General features: G+C 44.4%; 13 non-coding genes across 13 annotated transcripts; all 13 read right to left on the reverse strand.

The window, feature by feature from the left end:
- Window positions 1-5057: 5057 nt before the first annotated feature.
- Window positions 5058-5129, reverse strand: trnae-cuc (transfer RNA glutamic acid (anticodon CUC)). The gene has a single exon. It is a non-coding gene; the product is annotated as a tRNA-Glu (tRNA).
- Window positions 5130-6314: 1185 nt separating this feature from the next.
- trnae-cuc (transfer RNA glutamic acid (anticodon CUC)) lies at window positions 6315-6386 on the reverse strand. Its single transcript has one exon. It is a non-coding gene; the product is annotated as a tRNA-Glu (tRNA).
- Window positions 6387-6495: 109 nt separating this feature from the next.
- trnae-cuc (transfer RNA glutamic acid (anticodon CUC)) lies at window positions 6496-6567 on the reverse strand. Its single transcript has one exon. It is a non-coding gene; the product is annotated as a tRNA-Glu (tRNA).
- Window positions 6568-7341: 774 nt separating this feature from the next.
- trnae-cuc (transfer RNA glutamic acid (anticodon CUC)) lies at window positions 7342-7413 on the reverse strand. The gene has a single exon. It is a non-coding gene; the product is annotated as a tRNA-Glu (tRNA).
- A 109-nt stretch (window positions 7414-7522) lies between these two features.
- Window positions 7523-7594, reverse strand: trnae-cuc (transfer RNA glutamic acid (anticodon CUC)). The gene has a single exon. It is a non-coding gene; the product is annotated as a tRNA-Glu (tRNA).
- Window positions 7595-8779: 1185 nt separating this feature from the next.
- Window positions 8780-8851, reverse strand: trnae-cuc (transfer RNA glutamic acid (anticodon CUC)). Its single transcript has one exon. It is a non-coding gene; the product is annotated as a tRNA-Glu (tRNA).
- Window positions 8852-8960: 109 nt separating this feature from the next.
- On the reverse strand, window positions 8961-9032 carry trnae-cuc (transfer RNA glutamic acid (anticodon CUC)). Its single transcript has one exon. It is a non-coding gene; the product is annotated as a tRNA-Glu (tRNA).
- Window positions 9033-9806: 774 nt separating this feature from the next.
- On the reverse strand, window positions 9807-9878 carry trnae-cuc (transfer RNA glutamic acid (anticodon CUC)). Its single transcript has one exon. It is a non-coding gene; the product is annotated as a tRNA-Glu (tRNA).
- A 109-nt stretch (window positions 9879-9987) lies between these two features.
- On the reverse strand, window positions 9988-10059 carry trnae-cuc (transfer RNA glutamic acid (anticodon CUC)). Its single transcript has one exon. It is a non-coding gene; the product is annotated as a tRNA-Glu (tRNA).
- Window positions 10060-10831: 772 nt separating this feature from the next.
- Window positions 10832-10903, reverse strand: trnae-cuc (transfer RNA glutamic acid (anticodon CUC)). The gene has a single exon. It is a non-coding gene; the product is annotated as a tRNA-Glu (tRNA).
- A 109-nt stretch (window positions 10904-11012) lies between these two features.
- Window positions 11013-11084, reverse strand: trnae-cuc (transfer RNA glutamic acid (anticodon CUC)). Its single transcript has one exon. It is a non-coding gene; the product is annotated as a tRNA-Glu (tRNA).
- Window positions 11085-11856: 772 nt separating this feature from the next.
- Window positions 11857-11928, reverse strand: trnae-cuc (transfer RNA glutamic acid (anticodon CUC)). Its single transcript has one exon. It is a non-coding gene; the product is annotated as a tRNA-Glu (tRNA).
- A 284-nt stretch (window positions 11929-12212) lies between these two features.
- Window positions 12213-12284, reverse strand: trnae-cuc (transfer RNA glutamic acid (anticodon CUC)). Its single transcript has one exon. It is a non-coding gene; the product is annotated as a tRNA-Glu (tRNA).
- Window positions 12285-24208: the final 11924 nt, after the last annotated feature.

Genomic DNA, 24208 nt, shown 5'->3' on the forward strand with positions numbered 1-24208 from the left:
CTGACTCACTCACAGACACACATGCACACACACATGCACACACACACACACACACACACACACACACACACACACACACACACACACACACACACACACACACACACACACACACACACACACACACACACACGAATACACACACACACACATGTACAGACAGCTTGTTGCCCTTAGACCAACTAAAGCAGGGTTTATAGGCTAGTGGTTATGACGCTGCTCAGTGGATACATTAGTGTGGTCGTGATCGTCAGATTGCATCCTAACTCAACCATGTAGGGACAAACTCTGTTACACAAACATACACTGATACACATGTGAATATGAGCTGGGGAGCAGTCTACACACAGCCACACACACACACACACACACACACACACACACACACACACAAAGCTATTGGCAATATTTGACTTCATTGGCATCCAACCCTGGACTCCATCTCTGGAGACGGACTGACTGTTTGTTTTCAAAGGTCAACTGATTCACAAAGAACACCCTGTCTCAGTCTCAGAATTTAAAGCAGAGCAGAGTTACACATGCAGGAGACAAACTCCGTTTTATAGAGGCCCATCCGAAAGAGAAAATGTACAGTGAAGGGCTGAAAGGGTGCTTCGAGGGGTTGTGGGTTACATGGTCTGTTACACATTACAGTATAAGGTCCTGTGTGGCTCAGCATCTGCAGGGCTGTGGGTTCGACCCCCTCAGGGATGAAATGCACTTAAAAGTCTATTCAGTCACTGTCAGGTATGACGCTTTGGATAAAAGTGAAAAGGAAATGGTGAAACACTAAACATGAGGGTTGTACAAGCCCTCAAAAATGCAGATTCTGGCTTGGGACTGATAGGGTTAAAGGTCTCTGCATTCACTGTCCTGGAAGTCACTTTTGATAAAAGCATACCCTCCTTGGTTTACAGTACATATGGGGCTTTCTGCTGAACCATCCCATTCATCTTGTGGCAGCATGTCTCAATGGATGTCGACGAATCCGTATGAATCCGTAATCATTAGTTCAAAACGTTTTGCAACGGAAATAGTTTACTCCAAACGGAAAATGTTTTGCAACGAAAAAATATTTTCTATTGGACTAATTTATCTAGGCTCTGTTTGGCTCTGTTTGGTTCCAAGTGAACACCCCTGTTGTCTCCTCCTGTAGTTTATTGGCTGTAGTGTCTGGGGCCAGAGTCTGGGACTTTGTGATGACGAGAGCTCCCTGGATGAAACAACACTGACGCTGGACACCGGCTGTGCTGGCATTGGTCGCCTCCAGCAGACAGCCAGGAAAGGACTGTTTTCCTTGGATACGGTTGCCACAGCAGCATCAGCAGGAAATACTGGAGACAGAGAGTCAGGGGGAGAGGGGAGGGGCCGCAGGCTGCATGTTGCTTGTGACGGTGGCAGCTGGCTGATGGTATACACATTTGTCAATAATAAACAGGTGCCCCCACTCACCTCACTTTAGACATAGAGCTAGATTGTATAGAATGGTATGAATGGTTCCACTCTTGAATTGTGCCTGTTCAGCTTTCCAACGATAGAACAGAAATCTAAATACTTTGGGCTGTGAGACTATGTGAGGAATTCTAGCCCTTCACTGAAGCATGTTCAACAGGTATAAGTGTCTGATTGTGCCCTAGTTCATGGCAAGAGGGGGAAAGTGGATAAGATGAACACAGACAAATGTTTCTCTAGCCTTGAGGTCTCCCAGTCCTAGTTTTCTTTCTTTCTTTCTTTCTTTCTTTCTTTCTTTCTTTCTTTCTTTCTTTCTTTCTTTCTTTCTTTCTTTCTTTCTTTCTTTCTTTCTTTCTTTCTTTCTTTCTTTCTTTCTTTCTTTCTTTCTTTCTTTCTTTCTTTCTTTCTTTCTTTCTTTCACTGTCTTCCTTCCTTCCTTCCTTCCTTCCTTCCTTCCTTCCTTCCTTCCTTCCTTCCTTCCTTCCTTCCTTCCTTCCTTCCTTCCTTCCTTCCTTCCTTCCTTCCTTCCTTCCTTCCTTCCTTCCTTCCTTCCTTCCTTCCTTCCTTCCTTCCTTTCTTTCTTTCTCAGGAAACAGATCTGCATTCCAACCCACACAGGAAGCGGACAGGTCAGGAAAACTTAGCAAGACACTAGAGAGGGAGAGGTTACAGACAGAGGTTCCAATAGCTCAGTTGGATAAACCAGGCTGTGTAGTGTTAAAACACCGGGGTGTGTAGTGTTTCAACACCGGGGTTGTAGTGTTAAAACACCAGGGTCTGTAGTGTTACAACACCAGGGTCTGTAGTGTTACAACACCAGGGTTGTAGGTTTGACTCCACATAGGTCACATATTATAGATACATCATTGTCTGTCTGTTTGGGAGAAAAAAGTATTTGCAACAGTGGGCCAGGAGTTCAATTTGCTGACCACCTGACCAGAAGAACTCTGTGCTGTCATTATAATAATGGGGGCCTGGAGTTTTTGCTTGTCAGGATGGATGGAAGGAGAGGCAGTAAGAGAGAGAGAGAACAAGAGAGAGAGGAGGAATAACCGCCTGTCACCGGTTGCCCTTTTGCTGAGTGTAACAGTGATTTGTCCTCTGACAAAAGAGTCACCGCAGTGGTACAGGGTGCAGCGTTACCATGACACAGCCTGGCTGTAGAGGGCGACAGAGACACAAACTGTTCCTTCATAAAATCACCTCTTCGCAGAGAGATCATCACTATGAATTGTCAGCAGGTGGCGCCAAAAGTATTTCATTCCCTCGAGGCCCATCAAGGATAATGTATCACTTCCTGCTTCACCTGCAGTGCAGAAGAGAAAGTAGGATACGTGTCAGACCTGGGTTGAAATACATAGGAGAATTAGAATATTTGTATTTGAAAATACATGCCAATACTAGACTACCAATACTAAACTACATGCTAAATGCATTGCAGAAAAGTTATTGTGCAACAGGGGGATCAAATTAAGATCCTACACCTGTGTACAGCACTATCCCCAACACACCCACCACCATCCCTCTACTTGACCCTAACATATCCTACACCTGTATACAGCACTATCCCCAACACACCCACCACCCTATCCCTCTACTTGACCCTAACATATCCTACACCTGTGTACAGCACTATCCCCAACACACCCACCACTCCATCCCACTACTTGACCCTATCAGATCCTACACCTGTATACAGCACTATCCCCAACACACCCACCACCCCATCCCACGACTTTGGCCCTATCATAAGCTACATCAGGCCATCGGCCTGGGAGGATGGAACACCTTCTCTCAAAACCCCCTGTAGATCTTCTGCACTAAAATCTCTCCCACTGCTTCCGCTACCACACAGTATCTTCTGGAATTTCCGCTCCATCAGTGCAGTACAATTAATGATCATGACAATAAATGCAAGAAATCTAAAACATATCCTCTCTGGATCTCTGTCTTCAGTCCTACTCACTGGGGGGCTCCTAGTTGAATTACTCACCCTTGGGCTATCATCTACTTTCCTCACTGACTCAGCATAGGAAACCTTCTGCAAAACCCCAAAATAGCTGACATAACCTATCCTAACAGGTAAGAACTCTCTATTACAGCTCAACAAGACATACTGGGTATTCTCAGTCTCAGGCACCGGGTCTACTTCTCACCAACCGAGGACGTAAAAAACACCAGAAATATTGTTTTTCAGATCTTCACTCAACGCCACCCCACTGATCACTCCTTTGAGAGGCACCCTGCTCCGTAGAACAAAGCACACCACAGGTCGAGCCCTGAGATGTGTGATGTGGAGCACCCTCTGCCTCTGGATGCACACAAAGTCTAAATAATTCCACTTCTCGAAATGTGACATATTTAACAGTTCCCAGTTTGTTTTATGCCCAGCTTGATGCAACATATGGGTTGGCCAAAGAGCAGAGATCCACTTTTTCTCTAAATCTCATCCATACCTGTCCAAAATCATCTCTGGTATGATCAGGGTCAAGGCTGGAAGTCTTTACTATACATGCCGCTGCAGTCACTTCATCCTGGCTAGGCTTCATTTCAGAGCAAACATTACTGGCTACCGACTCCACCTTGAATTTCTAAACAGAGCTAGCAGAATGATCCTCAAAAGAGCAAATAGATTTGTTTTTAAATTGACTTGACTTGTATGCAATCGACAAAGGTTTTTGCTTAGTGACATTACCTCGGTTTCGCATCATCGCACTTCCACAATGCCATAACTAGCCTATTGGTAGACAGGAAGCTACAATCTGAAAATAACTTGGAATTGTATTAATATGCTCATACAAACATGTAAACGAGTGTGTGTGTGTGGTTTGATATTATAACAGCAAAATTATACATTTTCATTGTTAAATGTATTCTGTTGAGTCTGTTGAGTCTGCTGTACTGACATCATGTTGTGTCTGATAATGTGTGAAACATAACTACTGGGACACAGAAAGCCACAATTAGGAAATAATTAGGAAATAAGTTGTACTTTTAATTAATATGCTAATACAAACAAATAAAACATGAGTGTGCATGTGGGTTTGAGAGAGAGAGAGAGAGACAAAGAGACAAAGAGACAGAGAGAGAGAGAGAGAGAAAGAGAATGACGGAGGAAGTTGTGTGCACTGTAGTCTGCTGTATGTGCTACAGTATGTTGTCATGGTGATGTTAAAAGACTTTCTCACAAATCCAGCTGAGTTTCTTGTCACATGACATGTCATTCCATGCCTTCAGAGGACGCTGATCTGTGCGTATCTCAACACAGTCCTCCTCATCACTAATTGGTTTGCTACTACTAGACCACTAGACCACCAGGGAAGGATACTGCAGCGCAAATCGGTTCACAATTTGAAATGGTACATATGTGCGATAACATAAAAAAATCATTGTGACAGGTTGCACAAGTAAACAAGTCGCAAAAGACTAGTTCCCTGACCGGGAATAGAACCCCGGCTGCGAGAGCGCCCAAACCTAACCACTAGACCAGCAGGAAAGGATACTGCAGCGCAAATCGGTTCACAATTTGAAATGGTACATATGTGCGATAACTGACAAAATTCATTGTGACAGGTTGCACGAGTAAACAAGTCGCAAAAGACTAGTTCCCTGACCGGGAATCGAACCCGGGCCGCGGCGGTGAGAGCGCCGAATCCTAACCACTAGACCACCAGGGAAGGATACTGCAGTGCAAATCGGTTCACAATTTGAAATGGTACAGACAGTTGAAGTCAGAAGTTTACAAACACTTAGGTTGGAGTCATTAAGACTCGTTTGTCAACCACTCCACACATGTCTTGTTAACAAAGTATAGTTTTGGCAAGTCGTTTAGGACTTCTACTGTGTGCATGACACAAGTAATTTTTCCAACAATTGTTTACAGACAGATTATTTCTGTCTGTAAACTGCTTGACATCATGGGAAAATCAAAAGAAATCAGCCAAGTGCAAATCAATCCCAGAACAACAGCAAAGGACCTTGTGAAGATGCTGGAGGAAACAGGTACAAAAGTATCTCTATCCACAGTAAACCAGTCCTATATCGACATAACCTGAAAGGGCGCTCAGCAAGGATAAAGCTACTGCTCCAAAACCGCCATAAAAAAGCCAGACTACAGTTTGGGGAGAAAGATCGTAGTTTTTGGAGAAATGTCCTCTGGTCTGATGAAACAAAAATAGAACTGTTTGGCCATAATGACCATTGTTATGTTTGGAGGAAATAGGGGGAAGCTTGCAAGTCGGTTAGGACTTCTACTTTGTGCATGACACAAGTCATTTTTCCAACAATTGTTTACAGACAGATTATTTCTGTCTGTAAACTGCTTGACATCATGGGAAAATCAAAAGAAATCAGCCAAGTGCAAATCAATCCCAGAACAACAGCAAAGGACCTTGTGAAGATGCTGGAGGAAACAGGTACAAAAGTATCTCTATCCACAGTAAACCAGTCCTATATCGACATAACCTGAAAGGGCGCTCAGCAAGGAAGAAGCTACTGCTCCAAAACCGCCATAAAAAAGCCAGACTACAGTTTGGGGAGAAAGATCGTAGTTTTTGGAGAAATGTCCTCTGGTCTGATGAAACAAAAATACAACTGTTTGGCCATAATGACCATTGTTATGTTTGGAGGAAATAGGGGGAAGCTTGCATGCCGAAGAACACCATACCAACCGTGAAGCACGGGGGTGGCAGCATGATGTTGTGGGGGTGCTTTGCTGCAGGAGGGACTGGTGCACCACTCGACCACACCAGGGAAGGACACTGCAGGGCAAATTGGTTTGCAATTTGAAGTGGTACAGATGTGCGATAACCTACTAAATTCATTATGACAGGTTGCACAAGTAAACAAAGAGCAAAGACTAGTTCCCTGACCGGGAATCGAACCCGGGCCGTGGCGGTGAGAGCGCCGAATCCTAACCACTAGACCACCAGGGAAGGATACTGCAGCGCAAATCGGTTCACAATTTGAAATGGTACATATGTGCGATAACTGACAAAATTCATTGTGACAGGTTGCACGAGTAAACAAGTCGCAAAAGACTAGTTCCCTGACCGGGAATCGAACCCGGGCCGCGGCGGTGAGAGCGCCGAATCCTAACCACTAGACCACCAGGGAAGGATACTGCAGTGCAAATCGGTTCACAATTTGAAATGGTACAGACAGTTGAAGTCAGAAGTTTACAAACACTTAGGTTGGAGTCATTAAGACTCGTTTGTCAACCACTCCACACATGTCTTGTTAACAAAGTATAGTTTTGGCAAGTCGTTTAGGACTTCTACTGTGTGCATGACACAAGTAATTTTTCCAACAATTGTTTACAGACAGATTATTTCTGTCTGTAAACTGCTTGACATCATGGGAAAAAATCAAAAGAAATCAGCCAAGTGCAAATCAATCCCAGAACAACAGCAAAGGACCTTGTGAAGATGCTGGAGGAAACAGGTACAAAAGTATCTCTATCCACAGTAAACCAGTCCTATATCGACATAACCTGAAAGGGCGCTCAGCAAGGAAGAAGCTACTGCTCCAAAACCGCCATAAAAAAGCCAGACTACAGTTTGGGGAGAAAGATCGTAGTTTTTGGAGAAATGTCCTCTGGTCTGATGAAACAAAAATACAACTGTTTGGCCATAATGACCATTGTTATGTTTGGAGGAAATAGGGGGAAGCTTGCATGCCGAAGAACACCATACCAACCGTGAAGCACGGGGGTGGCAGCATGATGTTGTGGGGGTGCTTTGCTGCAGGAGGGACTGGTGCACCACTCGACCACACCAGGGAAGGACACTGCAGGGCAAATTGGTTTGCAATTTGAAGTGGTACAGATGTGCGATAACCTACTAAATTCATTATGACAGGTTGCACAAGTAAACAAAGAGCAAAGACTAGTTCCCTGACCGGGAATCGAACCCGGGCCGCGGCGGTGAGAGCGCCGAATCCTAACCACTAGACCACCAGGGAAGGATACTGCAGCGCAAATCGGTTCACAATTTGAAATGGTACATATGTGCGATAACTGACAAAATTCATTGTGACAGGTTGCACGAGTAAACAAGTCGCAAAAGACTAGTTCCCTGACCGGGAATCGAACCCGGGCCGCGGCGGTGAGAGCGCCGAATCCTAACCACTAGACCAGCAGGGAAGGATACTGCAGTGCAAATCGGTTCACAATTTGAAATGGTACAGACAGTTGAAGTCAGAAGTTTACAAACACTTAGGTTGGAGTCATTAAGACTCGTTTGTCAACCACTCCACACATGTCTTGTTAACAAAGTATAGTTTTGGCAAGTCGTTTAGGACTTCTACTGTGTGCATGACACAAGTAATTTTTCCAACAATTGTTTACAGACAGATTATTTCTGTCTGTAAACTGCTTGACATCATGGGAAAATCAAAAGAAATCAGCCAAGTGCAAATCAATCCCAGAACAACAGCAAAGGACCTTGTGAAGATGCTGGAGGAAACAGGTACAAAAGTATCTCTATCCACAGTAAACCAGTCCTATATCGACATAACCTGAAAGGGCGCTCAGCAAGGATAAAGCTACTGCTCCAAAACCGCCATAAAAAAGCCAGACTACAGTTTGGGGAGAAAGATCGTAGTTTTTGGAGAAATGTCCTCTGGTCTGATGAAACAAAAATAGAACTGTTTGGCCATAATGACCATTGTTATGTTTGGAGGAAATAGGGGGAAGCTTGCAAGTCGGTTAGGACTTCTACTTTGTGCATGACACAAGTCATTTTTCCAACAATTGTTTACAGACAGATTATTTCTGTCTGTAAACTGCTTGACATCATGGGAAAATCAAAAGAAATCAGCCAAGTGCAAATCAATCCCAGAACAACAGCAAAGGACCTTGTGAAGATGCTGGAGGAAACAGGTACAAAAGTATCTCTATCCACAGTAAACCAGTCCTATATCGACATAACCTGAAAGGGCGCTCAGCAAGGAAGAAGCTACTGCTCCAAAACCGCCATAAAAAAGCCAGACTACAGTTTGGGGAGAAAGATCGTAGTTTTTGGAGAAATGTCCTCTGGTCTGATGAAACAAAAATACAACTGTTTGGCCATAATGACCATTGTTATGTTTGGAGGAAATAGGGGGAAGCTTGCATGCCGAAGAACACCATACCAACCGTGAAGCACGGGGGTGGCAGCATGATGTTGTGGGGGTGCTTTGCTGCAGGAGGGACTGGTGCACCACTCGACCACACCAGGGAAGGACACTGCAGGGCAAATTGGTTTGCAATTTGAAGTGGTACAGATGTGCGATAACCTACTAAATTCATTATGACAGGTTGCACAAGTAAACAAAGAGCAAAGACTAGTTCCCTGACCGGGAATCGAACCCGGGCCGTGGCGGTGAGAGCGCCGAATCCTAACCACTAGACCACCAGGGAAGGATACTGCAGCGCAAATCGGTTCACAATTTGAAATGGTACATATGTGCGATAACTGACAAAATTCATTGTGACAGGTTGCACGAGTAAACAAGTCGCAAAAGACTAGTTCCCTGACCGGGAATCGAACCCGGGCCGCGGCGGTGAGAGCGCCGAATCCTAACCACTAGACCACCAGGGAAGGATACTGCAGTGCAAATCGGTTCACAATTTGAAATGGTACAGACAGTTGAAGTCAGAAGTTTACAAACACTTAGGTTGGAGTCATTAAGACTCGTTTGTCAACCACTCCACACATGTCTTGTTAACAAAGTATAGTTTTGGCAAGTCGTTTAGGACTTCTACTGTGTGCATGACACAAGTAATTTTTCCAACAATTGTTTACAGACAGATTATTTCTGTCTGTAAACTGCTTGACATCATGGGAAAAAATCAAAAGAAATCAGCCAAGTGCAAATCAATCCCAGAACAACAGCAAAGGACCTTGTGAAGATGCTGGAGGAAACAGGTACAAAAGTATCTCTATCCACAGTAAACCAGTCCTATATCGACATAACCTGAAAGGGCGCTCAGCAAGGAAGAAGCTACTGCTCCAAAACCGCCATAAAAAAGCCAGACTACAGTTTGGGGAGAAAGATCGTAGTTTTTGGAGAAATGTCCTCTGGTCTGATGAAACAAAAATACAACTGTTTGGCCATAATGACCATTGTTATGTTTGGAGGAAATAGGGGGAAGCTTGCATGCCGAAGAACACCATACCAACCGTGAAGCACGGGGGTGGCAGCATGATGTTGTGGGGGTGCTTTGCTGCAGGAGGGACTGGTGCACCACTCGACCACACCAGGGAAGGACACTGCAGGGCAAATTGGTTTGCAATTTGAAGTGGTACAGATGTGCGATAACCTACTAAATTCATTATGACAGGTTGCACAAGTAAACAAAGAGCAAAGACGAGTTCCCTGACCGGGAATCGAACCCGGGCCGTGGCGGTGAGAGCGCCGAATCCTAACCACTAGACCACCAGGGAAGGATACTGCAGCGCAAATCGGTTCACAATTTGAAATGGTACATATGTGCGATAACTGACAAAATTCATTGTGACAGGTTGCACGAGTAAACAAGTCGCAAAAGACTAGTTCCCTGACCGGGAATCGAACCCGGGCCGCGGCGGTGAGAGCGCCGAATCCTAACCACTAGACCACCAGGGAAGGATACTGCAGTGCAAATCGGTTCACAATTTGAAATGGTACAGACAGTTGAAGTCAGAAGTTTACAAACACTTAGGTTGGAGTCATTAAGACTCGTTTGTCAACCACTCCACACATGTCTTGTTAACAAAGTATAGTTTTGGCAAGTCGTTTAGGACTTCTACTGTGTGCATGACACAAGTAATTTTTCCAACAATTGTTTACAGACAGATTATTTCTGTCTGTAAACTGCTTGACATCATGGGAAAATCAAAAGAAATCAGCCAAGTGCAAATCAATCCCAGAACAACAGCAAAGGACCTTGTGAAGATGCTGGAGGAAACAGGTACAAAAGTATCTCTATCCACAGTAAACCAGTCCTATATCGACATAACCTGAAAGGGCGCTCAGCAAGGAAGAAGCTACTGCTCCAAAACCGCCATAAAAAAGCCAGACTACAGTTTGGGGAGAAAGATCGTAGTTTTTGGAGAAATGTCCTCTGGTCTGATGAAACAAAAATACAACTGTTTGGCCATAATGACCATTGTTATGTTTGGAGGAAATAGGGGGAAGCTTGCATGCCGAAGAACACCATACCAACCGTGAAGCACGGGGGTGGCAGCATGATGTTGTGGGGGTGCTTTGCTGCAGGAGGGACTGGTGCACCACTCGACCACACCAGGGAAGGACACTGCAGGGCAAATTGGTTTGCAATTTGAAGTGGTACAGATGTGCGATAACCTACTAAATTCATTATGACAGGTTGCACAAGTAAACAAAGAGCAAAGACTAGTTCCCTGACCGGGAATCGAACCCGGGCCGTGGCGGTGAGAGCGCCGAATCCTAACCACTAGACCACCAGGGAAGGATACTGCAGCGCAAATCGGTTCACAATTTGAAATGGTACATATGTGCGATAACTGACAAAATTCATTGTGACAGGTTGCACGAGTAAACAAGTCGCAAAAGACTAGTTCCCTGACCGGGAATCGAACCCGGGCCGCGGCGGTGAGAGCGCCGAATCCTAACCACTAGACCACCAGGGAAGGATACTGCAGTGCAAATCGGTTCACAATTTGAAATGGTACAGACAGTTGAAGTCAGAAGTTTACAAACACTTAGGTTGGAGTCATTAAGACTCGTTTGTCAACCACTCCACACATGTCTTGTTAACAAAGTATAGTTTTGGCAAGTCGTTTAGGACTTCTACTGTGTGCATGACACAAGTAATTTTTCCAACAATTGTTTACAGACAGATTATTTCTGTCTGTAAACTGCTTGACATCATGGGAAAATCAAAAGAAATCAGCCAAGTGCAAATCAATCCCAGAACAACAGCAAAGGACCTTGTGAAGATGCTGGAGGAAACAGGTACAAAAGTATCTCTATCCACAGTAAACCAGTCCTATATCGACATAACCTGAAAGGGCGCTCAGCAAGGAAGAAGCTACTGCTCCAAAACCGCCATAAAAAAGCCAGACTACAGTTTGGGGAGAAAGATCGTAGTTTTTGGAGAAATGTCCTCTGGTCTGATGAAACAAAAATACAACTGTTTGGCCATAATGACCATTGTTATGTTTGGAGGAAATAGGGGGAAGCTTGCATGCCGAAGAACACCATACCAACCGTGAAGCACGGGGGTGGCAGCATGATGTTGTGGGGGTGCTTTGCTGCAGGAGGGACTGGTGCACCACTCGACCACACCAGGGAAGGACACTGCAGGGCAAATTGGTTTGCAATTTGAAGTGGTACAGATGTGCGATAACCTACTAAATTCATTATGACAGGTTGCACAAGTAAACAAAGAGCAAAGACTAGTTCCCTGACCGGGAATCGAACCCGGGCCGCGGCGGTGAGAGCGCCGAATCCTAACCACTAGACCACCAGGGAAGGATACTGCAGTGCAAATCGGTTCACAATTTGAAATGGTACATATGTGCGATAACTGACAAAATTCATTGTGACAGGTTGCACAAGTAAACAAGTCGCAAAAGACTAGATCCCTGACCGGGAATAGAACCCCGGCTGCGAGAGCGCCCAAACCTAACCACTAGACCAGCAGGAAAGGATACTGCAGGGCAAATCGTTTCACAATTTGAAATGGTACATATGTGCGATAACTGACAAAATTCATTGTGACAGGTTGCACAAGTAAACAAGTCGCAAAAGACTAGTTCCCTGACCGGGAATCGAACCCGGGCCGCGGCGGTGAGAGCGCCGAATCCTAACCACTAGACCACCAGGGAAGGATACTGCAGTGCAAATCGGTTCACAATTTGAAATGGTACAGACAGTTGAAGTCAGAAGTTTACAAACACTTAGGTTGGAGTCATTAAGACTCGTTTGTCAACCACTCCACACATGTCTTGTTAACAAAGTATAGTTTTGGCAAGTCGTTTAGGACTTCTACTGTGTGCATGACACAAGTAATTTTTCCAACAATTGTTTACAGACAGATTATTTCTGTCTGTAAACTGCTTGACATCATGGGAAAATCAAAAGAAATCAGCCAAGTGCAAATCAATCCCAGAACAACAGCAAAGGACCTTGTGAAGATGCTGGAGGAAACAGGTACAAAAGTATCTCTATCCACAGTAAACCAGTCCTATATCGACATAACCTGAAAGGGCGCTCAGCAAGGAAGAAGCTACTGCTCCAAAACCGCCATAAAAAAGCCAGACTACAGTTTGGGGAGAAAGATCGTAGTTTTTGGAGAAATGTCCTCTGGTCTGATGAAACAAAAATAGAACTGTTTGGCCATAATGACCATTGTTATGTTTGGAGGAAATAGGGGGAAGCTTGCAAGTCGGTTAGGACTACCACCATTATCAGGCTGTGGAACATACCAGTACCTACAGGGTTAAAAACAGTCAGATATCATGGTTAATACAAGTACCTACAGGGATAAAACAGTCAGATATCATGGTTAACACCAGTACCTACAGGGTTAACAACAGTCAGATATCATGGTTAATACCAGTACCTACAGGGATATAACAGTCAGATATCATGGTTAACACCAGTACCTACAGGGATAAAACAGTCAGATATCATGGTTAACACCAGTACCTACAGTGTTAAAAACAGTCAGATATCATGGTTAATACCAGTACCTACAGGATTAAAAACAGTCAGATATCATGGTTAATACCAGTACCTAAATACAGTGTTAAAAACAGTCAGATATCATGGTTAATACCAGTACCTACAGGGTTAAAAACAGTCAGATATCATGGTTAATACCAGTACCTACAGGGTTAACAACAGTCAGATATCATGGTGAATACCAGAACCTACAGGGTTTAAAACAGTCAGATATCATGGTTAATACCAGTACCTACAGGGTTAAAAACAGTCAGATATCATGGTTAATACCAGTACCTACAGGGTTAAAAACAGTAAGATATCATGGTTAATAGCAGTACCTAAATACAGTGTTAAAAACAGTCAGATATCATGGTTAATACCAGTACCTACAGGGTTAAAAACAGTCAGATATCATGGTTAATACCAGTACCTACAGTGTTAAAAACAGTAAGATATCATGGTTAATAGCAGTACCTAAATACAGTGTTAAAAACAGTCAGATATCATGGTTAATACCAGTACCTACAGGGTTAAAAACAGTCAGATATCATGGTTAATACCAGTACCTACAGGGTTAACAACAGTCAGATATCATGGTTAATACCAGAACCTACAGGGTTAAAAACAGTCAGATATCATGGTTAATACCAGTACCTACAGTGTTAAAAACAGTCAGATATCATGGTTAATACCAGTACCTAAATACAGTGTTAAAAACAGTCAGATATCATGGTTAATACCAGTACCTACAGGGTTAACAACAGTCAGATATCATGGTTAATACCAGAACCTACAGGGTTAAAAACAGTCAGATATCATGGTTAATACCAGTACCTACAGGGTTAAAAACAGTCAGACATCACATTTAGAACATCACAATCCTAAATAATTTAAAGAAATGTTCAATCTTAATGTTAACTTTGTTTACTGCTGCCATCAATGACAATAACCTGTATAGAAAAAGGTTGAATGGAGCCTTATTGACAGATTAGTTATCATCTCTCACCCTGTGGTCAGTGGGGTGCCGTCCACCCATTTCCAGGTCCCCTCATTAACAGAGTCAGTCAGACCAATCCAGACTCCCTTCTTGAGGTTGAAGAGAAATGTCAGTTGTTGAGAAAGATAAATATATATTCATATGATTGATCATATATATCCGTCTCTCTCTCTCTCTCTCTCTCTCTCTCTCTCTCTCTCTCTCTCTCTCTCTCTCTCTCTCTCTCTCTCTCTCTCTCTCTCTCTCTCTCTCTCTCACCTGTTCCTTATCACTGTTTATGATCACCAGGTCTGCTCCTCTCTCCAGACAGTCCTCTCTGCTCTCCTTCCAGGTTTTAGACTCAGTAGACAGGAAGTACCAACTGGATTCAAACTTCTGCCAGCCTTCAGGACAGGTTTGAAAATATTGATGAAAATACGAATTTCCTTCAGTTTATCACACTGGACACTTTATGACAGAATACAGACACACTATAAAGTTAGTGGGATTAATGATAATTTATTACTGTAGGTTTACTCACTGAGATTGGTAAACCTCCCGCTAAGAAAATTTATCTCAGTCTGTAGCTGGTCTCTCTCTTCAGTCAGGTTGTTGTAACTGGTCTGTAGCTGGTCTCTCTCTTCAGTCAGGTTGTTGTAACTGGTCTGTAGCTGGTCTCTCTCTTCAGAATATTTGAAGCATCTGTTGTCTGGAAAGTATTGATACATATAGCTAGTGTTGAAAACAATTTCTTACTGCAACTGTTAAAAACAAACAGTCTGAAAGTGGACAGAAAATCTTGGATGTGATTTGCAAGTTCCTTAAACATGTCTAACAGAGGAGGAACTTAGTTACGCAGATAACAACACTCCCCACATAATTTCAATGAAATTACATTTAAGCAACGAGGTATAGGCATTGAATTGACAACTGTACTCAGTGTGTCATCTGAATTTAGGACGTTGTTGTGAAAGTCTGATATAGTGTATTAACTAGATAAGAAAACACTCACAGACTAGTCTCAGGGAGATGTTGAGAGTGACTTGTAGAACACACAGCATCCCAAAGCTCACAGCAACCATCCTGTAGAGTGTTCTCCCTGAATCCTCAGGTCCTGAGGAGATACACACGGATGTGAGAACACACACACAGACACACATATACACACACACACGTACACATGAATGCATACACTCATGTATTCAAGCAAGCAAGCACGCACGTACGCACGTACACACACATACCAACACACTCAAACACTCACATGCAAGCACACACATACCACACACACTGGAGGGTGTGACATAATCAGCAGCAAGAGGACTGTTTCTCACAGCTGCTTTAGAGGAAGTTACTGTATCAGTATAACATGTTAGAGTCATTAAAGGGGCAATCTGCAGTTGCTACATGAATATTTGTATATTTACCCATAGATTCTTAATAATTATGATTTAGAAATGCCTCCTGAGCTTTGTTCAACTGTCATACAACACATACTTATTTTTACTCCATTGTAATTGTAAACAAACACTGTATAGCCTCAAAACATGGTTAAAACACCAATTTTGATCTTATGGATGGTCAGTCATTGCACTAATACTCCAACCCCATTCCTCAGATGTTTACCAAATCATTGGCAGGGTGACCGCGCTGTTTATGTTGGAAGTGCATATTGCCGCTTTAATGCTTCTGAATACACTTAAAATATCTATTTAAAAGGTAAATCATATTTAAAAAATACTTTTCCACTAAGACTTGCTATTAGCTTTCTTAGTTCTTACCTGAGCGATTGGTTTCAGTCTTCACTCTCCTCATTGCTCTCTTCTGCTTTTCTTCAATAACCTGGTCGTTGATGTAGTCATCCATCTTAACTAACTGTATGATTACCTGCCTAACTGACTCCTAATGGTAATATCTACTGTATGATTCTAACTGTACTGACAAGTAGCTATGTAGTTGGTCTAATGTGCTTCTCCACCAGGTACCTCTCTGCTCTCTGTCTGTGGTCCACCGGGGTTTTCTTCTATCTTAATGAACCTGATTGGTTGAGGAGTTTGAGGGACAGCTGGTTGAACCACTGAAAAGATCCACTTCACTTCCCTCTTTTGGGACCAATATAGGGGAACAGACAAAAATAAGCATTTGATATTGTGCTTATATGTAACTTGACAACAAAGACTGACTGTCAATGATTATTAAGTAACATCCTTTGATATCTCTACTACACTCATTGATTGGTGATACAGTCAACTCCTGTACAGTGTATGTGATGGTGGTTTGGTAATGTTGAGAATGTTATCACCAGGCCTAAATTGGAGCATGTAAATATCTGTTGCAAGTAAGAAGAATGTATTAGAATTGATGAAATGAACCGCATGCAGATTGTGCACATAGTCAAATGTACTAACTTCATGTTGACTCTGGTACACAGGAAGTTACAATTTCAGGAAATAAGTAGGACTTTTATTAATATGCTAATACAAACAAATACAACATGTGTGTGCTTGGGTTTGAGAGAGAGAGAGAGAGAGAGAGAGAGAGAGAGAGAGAGAGAGATGTGCACTGTAGGCGGCTGTATGTGTTACAGTATGTTGTCATGGTGATGTTAAGCCACTTTCTCACAAATCCAGTTGAGTTTCCTGTCACATGACATGTCATTCCATGCCTTCAGAGCACTCTGATCTGTGTGTCTCAACATAGTCCTCCTCCCCTGTAGGACCTGCATTATCAGGCTGTGGGTCATACCAGTACCTACAGGGTTAAAAACCGTCAGATATCATGGTCAATACCTGTACCTATTGGAATAAAAACAGTCAGATATCACAAAAATATTATTTCTCTCAAATTGTGTGCACAAATGCATTTACATCCCTGTTAGTGAGCAATTCTCATTTGACAAGATAATCCATTCACCTGACAGGTGTGGCATATCAAGAAGCTGATTAAACAGCATGATCATTACACAGGTGCACCTTGTGCTGGGGACAATAAAAGGCCACTCTAAAGTGTGCAGTTTTGTCACACTACACAAGCCACACGTGTCTCAAGTTGAGGGAGCGTGCAATTGGCATGCTGACTGCAGGAATTTACACCAGAGCTGTTTATTTTGTTTTATTTATTTTATTTAACCTTTATTTAACTAGGCAAGTCAGTTAAGAACAAATTCTTATTTACAATGACGGCCTACCAAGTGGTAAAAGGCCTCCTGTCGGGGGCAAGGGCATGGATAATAAAAAAATAATACAAAAAAAACAACAGATATATATATATACACACTGCTCAAAAAAATAAAGGGAACACTTAAACAACACAATGTAACTCCAAGTCAATCACACTTCTGTGAAATCAAACTGTCCACTTAGGGAGCAACACTGATTGACAATACATTTCACATGCTGTTGTGCAAATGGAATAGACAACAGGTGGAAATTATAGGCAATTAGCAAGACACCCCCAATAAAGGAGTGGTTCTGCAGGTGGTGACCACAGACCACTTCTCAGTTCCTATGCTTCCTGACTGATGTTTTGGTCACTTTTGAATGCTGGCGGTGCTTTCACTCTAGTGGTAGTATGAGACGGAGTCTACAACCCACACAAGTGGCTCAGGTAGTGCAGCTCATCCAGGATGGCACATCAATGCGAGCTGTGGCAAGAAGGTTTGCTGTGTCTGTCAGCGTAGTGTCCAGAGCATGGAGGCGCTACCAGGAGACAGGCCAGTACATCAGGAGACGTGGAGGAGGCCGTAGGAGGGCAACAACCCAGCAGCAGGACCGCTACCTCCGCCTTTGTGCAAGGAGGAGCTGGAGGAGCACTGCCAGAGCCCTGCAAAATGACCTCCAGCAGGCCACAAATGTGCATGTGTCTGCTCAAACGGTCAGAAACAGACTCCATGAGGGTGGTATGAGGGCCCGACGTCCACAGGTGGGGGTTGTGCTTACAGCCCAACATCGTGCAGGATGTTTGGCATTTGCCAGAGAACACCAAGATTGGCAAATTTGCCACTGGCGCTCTGTGCTCTTCACAGATGAAAGCAGGTTCACACTGAGCACATGTGACAGACGTGACAGAGTCTGGAGACGCCACGGAGAACGTTCTGCTGCCTGCAACATCCTCCAGCATGACTGGTTTGGCGGTGGGTCAGTCATGGTGTGGGGTGGCATTTCTTTGGGGAGCCGCACAGCCCTCCATGTGCTCGCCAGAGGTAGCCTGACTGCCATTAGGTACCGAGATGAGATCCTCAGACCCCTTGTGAGACCATATGCTGGTGCGGTTGGCCCTGGGTTCCTCCAATGCAAGACAATGCTAGACCTCATGTGGCTGGAGTGTGTCAGCAGTTCCTGCAAGAGGAAGGCATTGATGCTATGGACTGGCCCGCCCGTTCCCCAGACCTGAATCCAATTGAGCACATCTGGGACATCATGTCTCGCTCCATCCACCAATGCCACGTTGCACCACAGACCGTCCAGGAGTTGGCGGATGCTTTAGTCCAGGTCTGGGAGGAGATCCCTCAGGAGACCATCCGCCACCTCATCAGGAGCATGCCCAGGCGTTGTAGGGAGGTCATACAGGCACGTGGAGGCCACACACACTACTGAGCAAGCGTCCCACCCCTGGTACACCCTATCAACAGCAGGTGAAATATCAAGGGCGCCAAATTTGAAAACAATTAAACGTCATAATTCAAATTTCTCAAACATACAACTATCTTACACCCTTTGAAAGATAAACATCTCCTTAATCTAACCACGTTGTCCGATTTCAAAAAGGCTTTACTGCGAAAGCATAAAGTTAGATTATGTTAGGACAGTACATTGAAAATAGCTGTGTGTACTGTTTTGTCAATGCAAAGACAGGCGTCACCAAAACCAGAAAACCAGCTAAAATGAAGCACTAACCTTTGACAATCTTCATCAGATGACACTCCTAGGACATTATGTTAGACAATACATGCATTTTTTGTTCTATCAAGTTCATATTTATATCCAAAAACAGCGTTTTACTATGGCGTTGATGTTGAGGAAATATTTTCCCTCCAATACCGCCAGTCAATCAGCACAGCAAATTAACCTGTTAGGGCTAGGGGGCAGCATTGACACGGCTGGATAAAAAACATACCCGATTTAATCTGGTTACCACTCCTACCCAGTAACTAGAATATGCATATACTTATTAGATATGGATAGAAAACACCCTAAAGTTTCTAAAACTGTTTGAATGGTGTCTGTGAGTATAACAGAACTCATATGGCAGGCAAAAACCTGAGAGATTCCTTTACAGGAAGTGGCCTGTCTGACCATTTATTGGCTTTCATTGACATCTCTTTCCAAAACAAAGGATCTCTGCGGTAACGTGACACTTCCCACGGCTCCCATAGGCTCTCAGAGCCCGGGAAAAAACAGAATGTCGTCATTGCAGCCCCAGGCTGAAGCACATTATCGCCTTTGTCAATTGGCCGATCAGAGGACAAAGGGCTTAGGCTCGTGCACTGGCCGCCCCCGTCTTTCTTTTTTTCCCTCTATTTACCGAAACGCAGATCGGAATATTATCGCTTTTTTACGAGATAAATTGCATAAAAATTGATTTTAAACAGCGGTTGACATGCTTCGACGTACGGTAATGGAATATTTAGCATTTTTTTGTCACGAAATGCGCCATGCTCGTAACCCTGATTTACCATTTTGGATACTGTCTAGAACGCACGAACAAAACGCCGCTGTTTGGATATAACGATGGATTATTTGGGACCAAACCAGCATTTCTTATTGAAGTAGAAGTCCTGGGAGTGCATTCTGACGAAGAACAGGAAAGGTAATAACATTTTTGTTATAGTAAATCTGATTTTGGTGAAGGCTAAACTTGCTGGGTGTCTAAATAGCTAGCCCGTGATGGCTGGGCTATGTACTTAGAATATTGCAAAATGTGCTTTCACCAAAAAGCTATTTTAAAATCGGACATATCGAGTGCATAGAGGAGTTCTGTATCTATAATTCTTAAAATAATTGTTATGCTTTTTGTGAACGTTTATCATGAGTAATTTAGTAAATTGTTAGTAAATTTGCCAGAAGTTTGCGGGGGGTATGCTAGTTCTGAACGTCACATGCTAATGTAAAAAGCTGGTTTTTGATATAAATATGAACTTGATTGAACAAAACATGCATGTATTGTATAACATAATGTCCTAGGTGTGTCATCTGATGAAGATCATCAAAGGTTAGTGCTGCATTTAGCTGTCTTCTGGGTTTTTGTGACATTATATGCTAGCTTGAAAAATGGGTGTCTGATTGTTTCTGGCTGGGTACTCTGCTGACAATCTAATGTTTTGCTTTCGTTGTAAAGCCTTTTTGAAATCGGACAGTGTGGTTAGATTAACGAGAGTCTTGTCTTTAAATAGCTGTAAAATAGTCATATGTTTGAGAAATTGAAGTAATAGCATTTCTAAGGTATTTGAAAATCGCGCCACAGGATTCAAGGTGGGACGATTTGGTGCCACCTGGCCCAGAGAGGTTAAATAATTACTATTCGAAAACATTGGTAAAATATTATATTGTCATTCAAAGAATTATAGATTAACATCTCTTGAACGCAACCGCATTGCCAGATTTAAAAATAACCTTACTGGGAAATCACACTTTGCAATAATCTGAGCACTGCGCCCAGAAAAATAGGCTTTGCGATACAGACTAAGCGCCATGTTGGAGAGGCACTTCCAGGAATCCCAGGTCCATAACAAATGTAGTTTTGTTCGAAAAAGCTCACAATTTATGTCCAAAAAGCTCTGTGTTGTTAGCGCGTCCTGTAGGCTACTCAAAAACATGAACGACGCCCGACTGACTTGTCTTTATGAAAGATGGGGAAAAAATATATTTACGTTCGTTCAAACATGTCAAACGTTGTATAGCATAAATCATTAGGGCCTTTTTCAACCAGAACTTCAATAATATTCAAGGCGGACGATTGCATTCTCTTTTAAAACGTATTGGAACGAGAGTACCCAAACATGAACTCGCTCGCCAGAGTCGTATCGGCCATCCGCTTATGACCAATGTTCCAAGTCTCTTGTTCAGTCAGTTTTCACAGTAGAAGACTCAAACCACTTTGTAAAGACTGGTGACATCTAGTGGATGGCGTAGGAAGTGCTCAATGATTAATAAGACCCTTGTAAGGGCTGTCTTCAGGAATGGACCAAAATGCAGCGGAGTTAGTATTCATCTTTCAATTTAATTAGAAAGAACACTATACAAAACAAAAACAAGGAAACTGACAGCCAATAGTCCTGTCAGGTGCAACCACACTAAACAAGAAACAATTACCCACCAACCCCAGTGACAAACAACTCCTACATATGTGACTCCCAATCAGGAACAACGATTCCCAGCTGTTCCTGATCAGGAGTCACAAGACACACACCAGACTGCCACGTCCTGACCCCCAAACTACTACACCAGCTCCATCTGCTGGTCAGGACGTGACAGTACCCCCCCCCCTCAAGGTGCAGACCCCAGAATGCACCTAACCACAACAACAAAAAACCACCAACAAACAAAATCCCCAACAAAACCCTAAAACAGTAACCCTAAACAATAAGGGAGGGAAGGGAGGGTGGCTGCCGTCAACGACAGCACTGTGCTACACCCTCCCTCCCCAACCCACCTATCCTGGAGGCGGCTCAGGCTCTGGTCGTTCCAGGCAGTCTGGGCAGTCTGGCAGCTCGGGGCAGTCTGGGCAGTCCGGCAGCTCGGGGCAGTCTGGGCAGTCCGGCAGCTCGGGGCAGTCTGGCCACTCCGGCAGCTCGGGGCAGTCTGGCCACTCCGGCAGCTCGGGGCAGTCTGGCCACTCCGGCAGCTCGGGGCAGTCTGGCCACTCCGGCAGCTCGGGGCAGTCTGGCCACTCCGGCAGCTCGGGGCAGTCTGGCCACTCCGGCAGCTCGGGGCAGTCTGGCCACTCCGGCAGCTCGGGGCAGTCTGGCCACTCCGGCAGCTCGGGGCAGTCTGGCCACTCCGGCAGCTCGGGGCAGTCTGGCCACTCCGGCAGCTCGGGGCAGTCTGGCCACTCCGGCAGCTCGGGGCAGTCTGGCCACTCCGGCAGCTCGGGGCAGTCTGGCCACTCCGGCAGCTCGGGGCAGTCTGGCCACTCCGGCAGCTCGGGGCAGTCTGGCCACTCCGGCAGCTCGGGGCAGTCTGGCCACTCCGGCAGTTCGGGGCAGTCTGGCCACTCCGGCAGTTCGGGGCAGTCTGGCCACTCCGGCAGTTCGGGGCAGTCTGGCCACTCCGGCAGTTCGGGGCAGTCTGGCCACTCCGGCAGTTCGGGGCAGTCTGGCCACTCCGGCAGTTCGGGGCAGTCTGGCCACTCCGGCAGTTCGGGGCAGTCTGGCCACTCCGGCAGTTCAGGGCAGTCTGGCCACTCCGGCAGTTCAGCGCAGTCTGGCCACTCCGGCAGTTCAGCGCAGTCTGGCCACTCCGGCAGTTCAGCGCAGTCTGACCTCTCTGGCGACTGTTGACTGGCGGGCAGCTCTGGCGACTGTTGACTGGCGGGCAGCTCTGATGACGACTGTTGACTGGCGGGCAGCTCTGATGACGACTGTTGACTGGCGGGCAGCTCTGATGACAACTGTTGACTGGCGGGCAGCTCTGATGACGACTGTTGACTGGCGGGCAGCTCTGATGACGACTGTTGACTGGCGGGCAGCTCTGATGACGACTGTTGACTGGCGGGCAGCTCTGATGACGACTGTTGACTGGCGAGCAGCTCTGATGACGACTGTTGACTGGCGGGCAGCTCTGATGACGACTGTTGACTGGCGAGGCTGGGTTGACACACTAGACTCCTGGTGCGTGGTGCTGGGCGTACCAGATTGCGAACACGCACCTCCATGCTAGTGCGGGGAGCTGGCCTGGGGCTCCATTCTTGCCCCGCAAAACTCCCCTTGTGCCCCCCCCTAAAAATTTATTGGGGGTGCCTCCCGGTCTCCCTTACCTCGCCAGCCTTCTTCCGCTGCTTGGTCCTTTGTTGGTGGGTAATTCTGTCACAAAAAGAGCCGTGTTGAGGAATGGACCAAAATGCAGCGGAGTTAGTATTCATCTTTCAATTTAATTAGAAAGAACACTATACAAAACAAAAACAAGGAAACTGACAGCCAATAGTCCTGTCAGGTGCAACCACACTAAACAAGAAACAATTACCCACCAACCCCAGTGACAAACAACTCCTACATATGTGACTCCCAATCAGGAACAACGATTCCCAGCTGTTCCTGATCAGGAGTCACAAGACACACACCAGACTGCCACGTCCTGACCCCCAAACTACTACACCAGCTCCATCTGCTGGTCAGGACGTGACACCCCTGTGTGTTTCAATGGCATAGGCTTAAAAGTAATTCAACACATCAGGTATCCACTTCCTGTCAGAATTTCTCTCAGGGTTTTGACTGCCATATGAGTTCTGTTATACTTACAGACACCATTCAAACAGTTTTAGAAAATTCAGAGTGTTTTCTATCCAAATCTGTTAATAATATGCATATCCTAGCTTCTGAGGTGGTGTAGGAGGCAGTTAAAAATGGGCACATATTTCTTTCAAAATTCTCAATACTGCCCCCTATCCCCAACATTAAGGACATTACATCAAAGTTGGATCAGCCTGTAGTGTGGTTTTCCACTTTAATTTTGAGTGTGACTCCAAATCCAGACCTCCATGGGTTGATAAATTGGATTTCCATTGATTATTTTTGTGTGATTTTGTTGTCAGCACATTCAAATTTGTAAAGAAAAAAGTATTTAATAAGATTCTTTCATTCATTCAGATCTAGGATGTGTTATTTTAGTGTTCCCTTAATTTTTTTGAGCAGTGTATATAGTATGTAAATGTCTGACTCACTGGGAATGTGAAAGAAATAAAATCTGAAATAAATAATTCTCTCTACCATTATTCTGACATTTCACTATCTTAAAATAAAGTGGTGATCCTAACTGACCTATGACAGAGAATTATTACTAGGATTAAGTCTCTGCTTCTAGTGATATCTCTGTCTCTGAGTCATCTGTGTGTCCGTGCTTGTGTTCATGTGTACTTGCGAGAGATTGTTACAGTGGTTATTGTTAAAACATT

Source organism: Salmo salar, chromosome 08 (genome assembly GCF_965601325.2).
Source record: "Salmo salar chromosome 08, fSalSal1, whole genome shotgun sequence".
Lineage (NCBI taxonomy): Eukaryota > Metazoa > Chordata > Actinopteri > Salmoniformes > Salmonidae > Salmo > Salmo salar.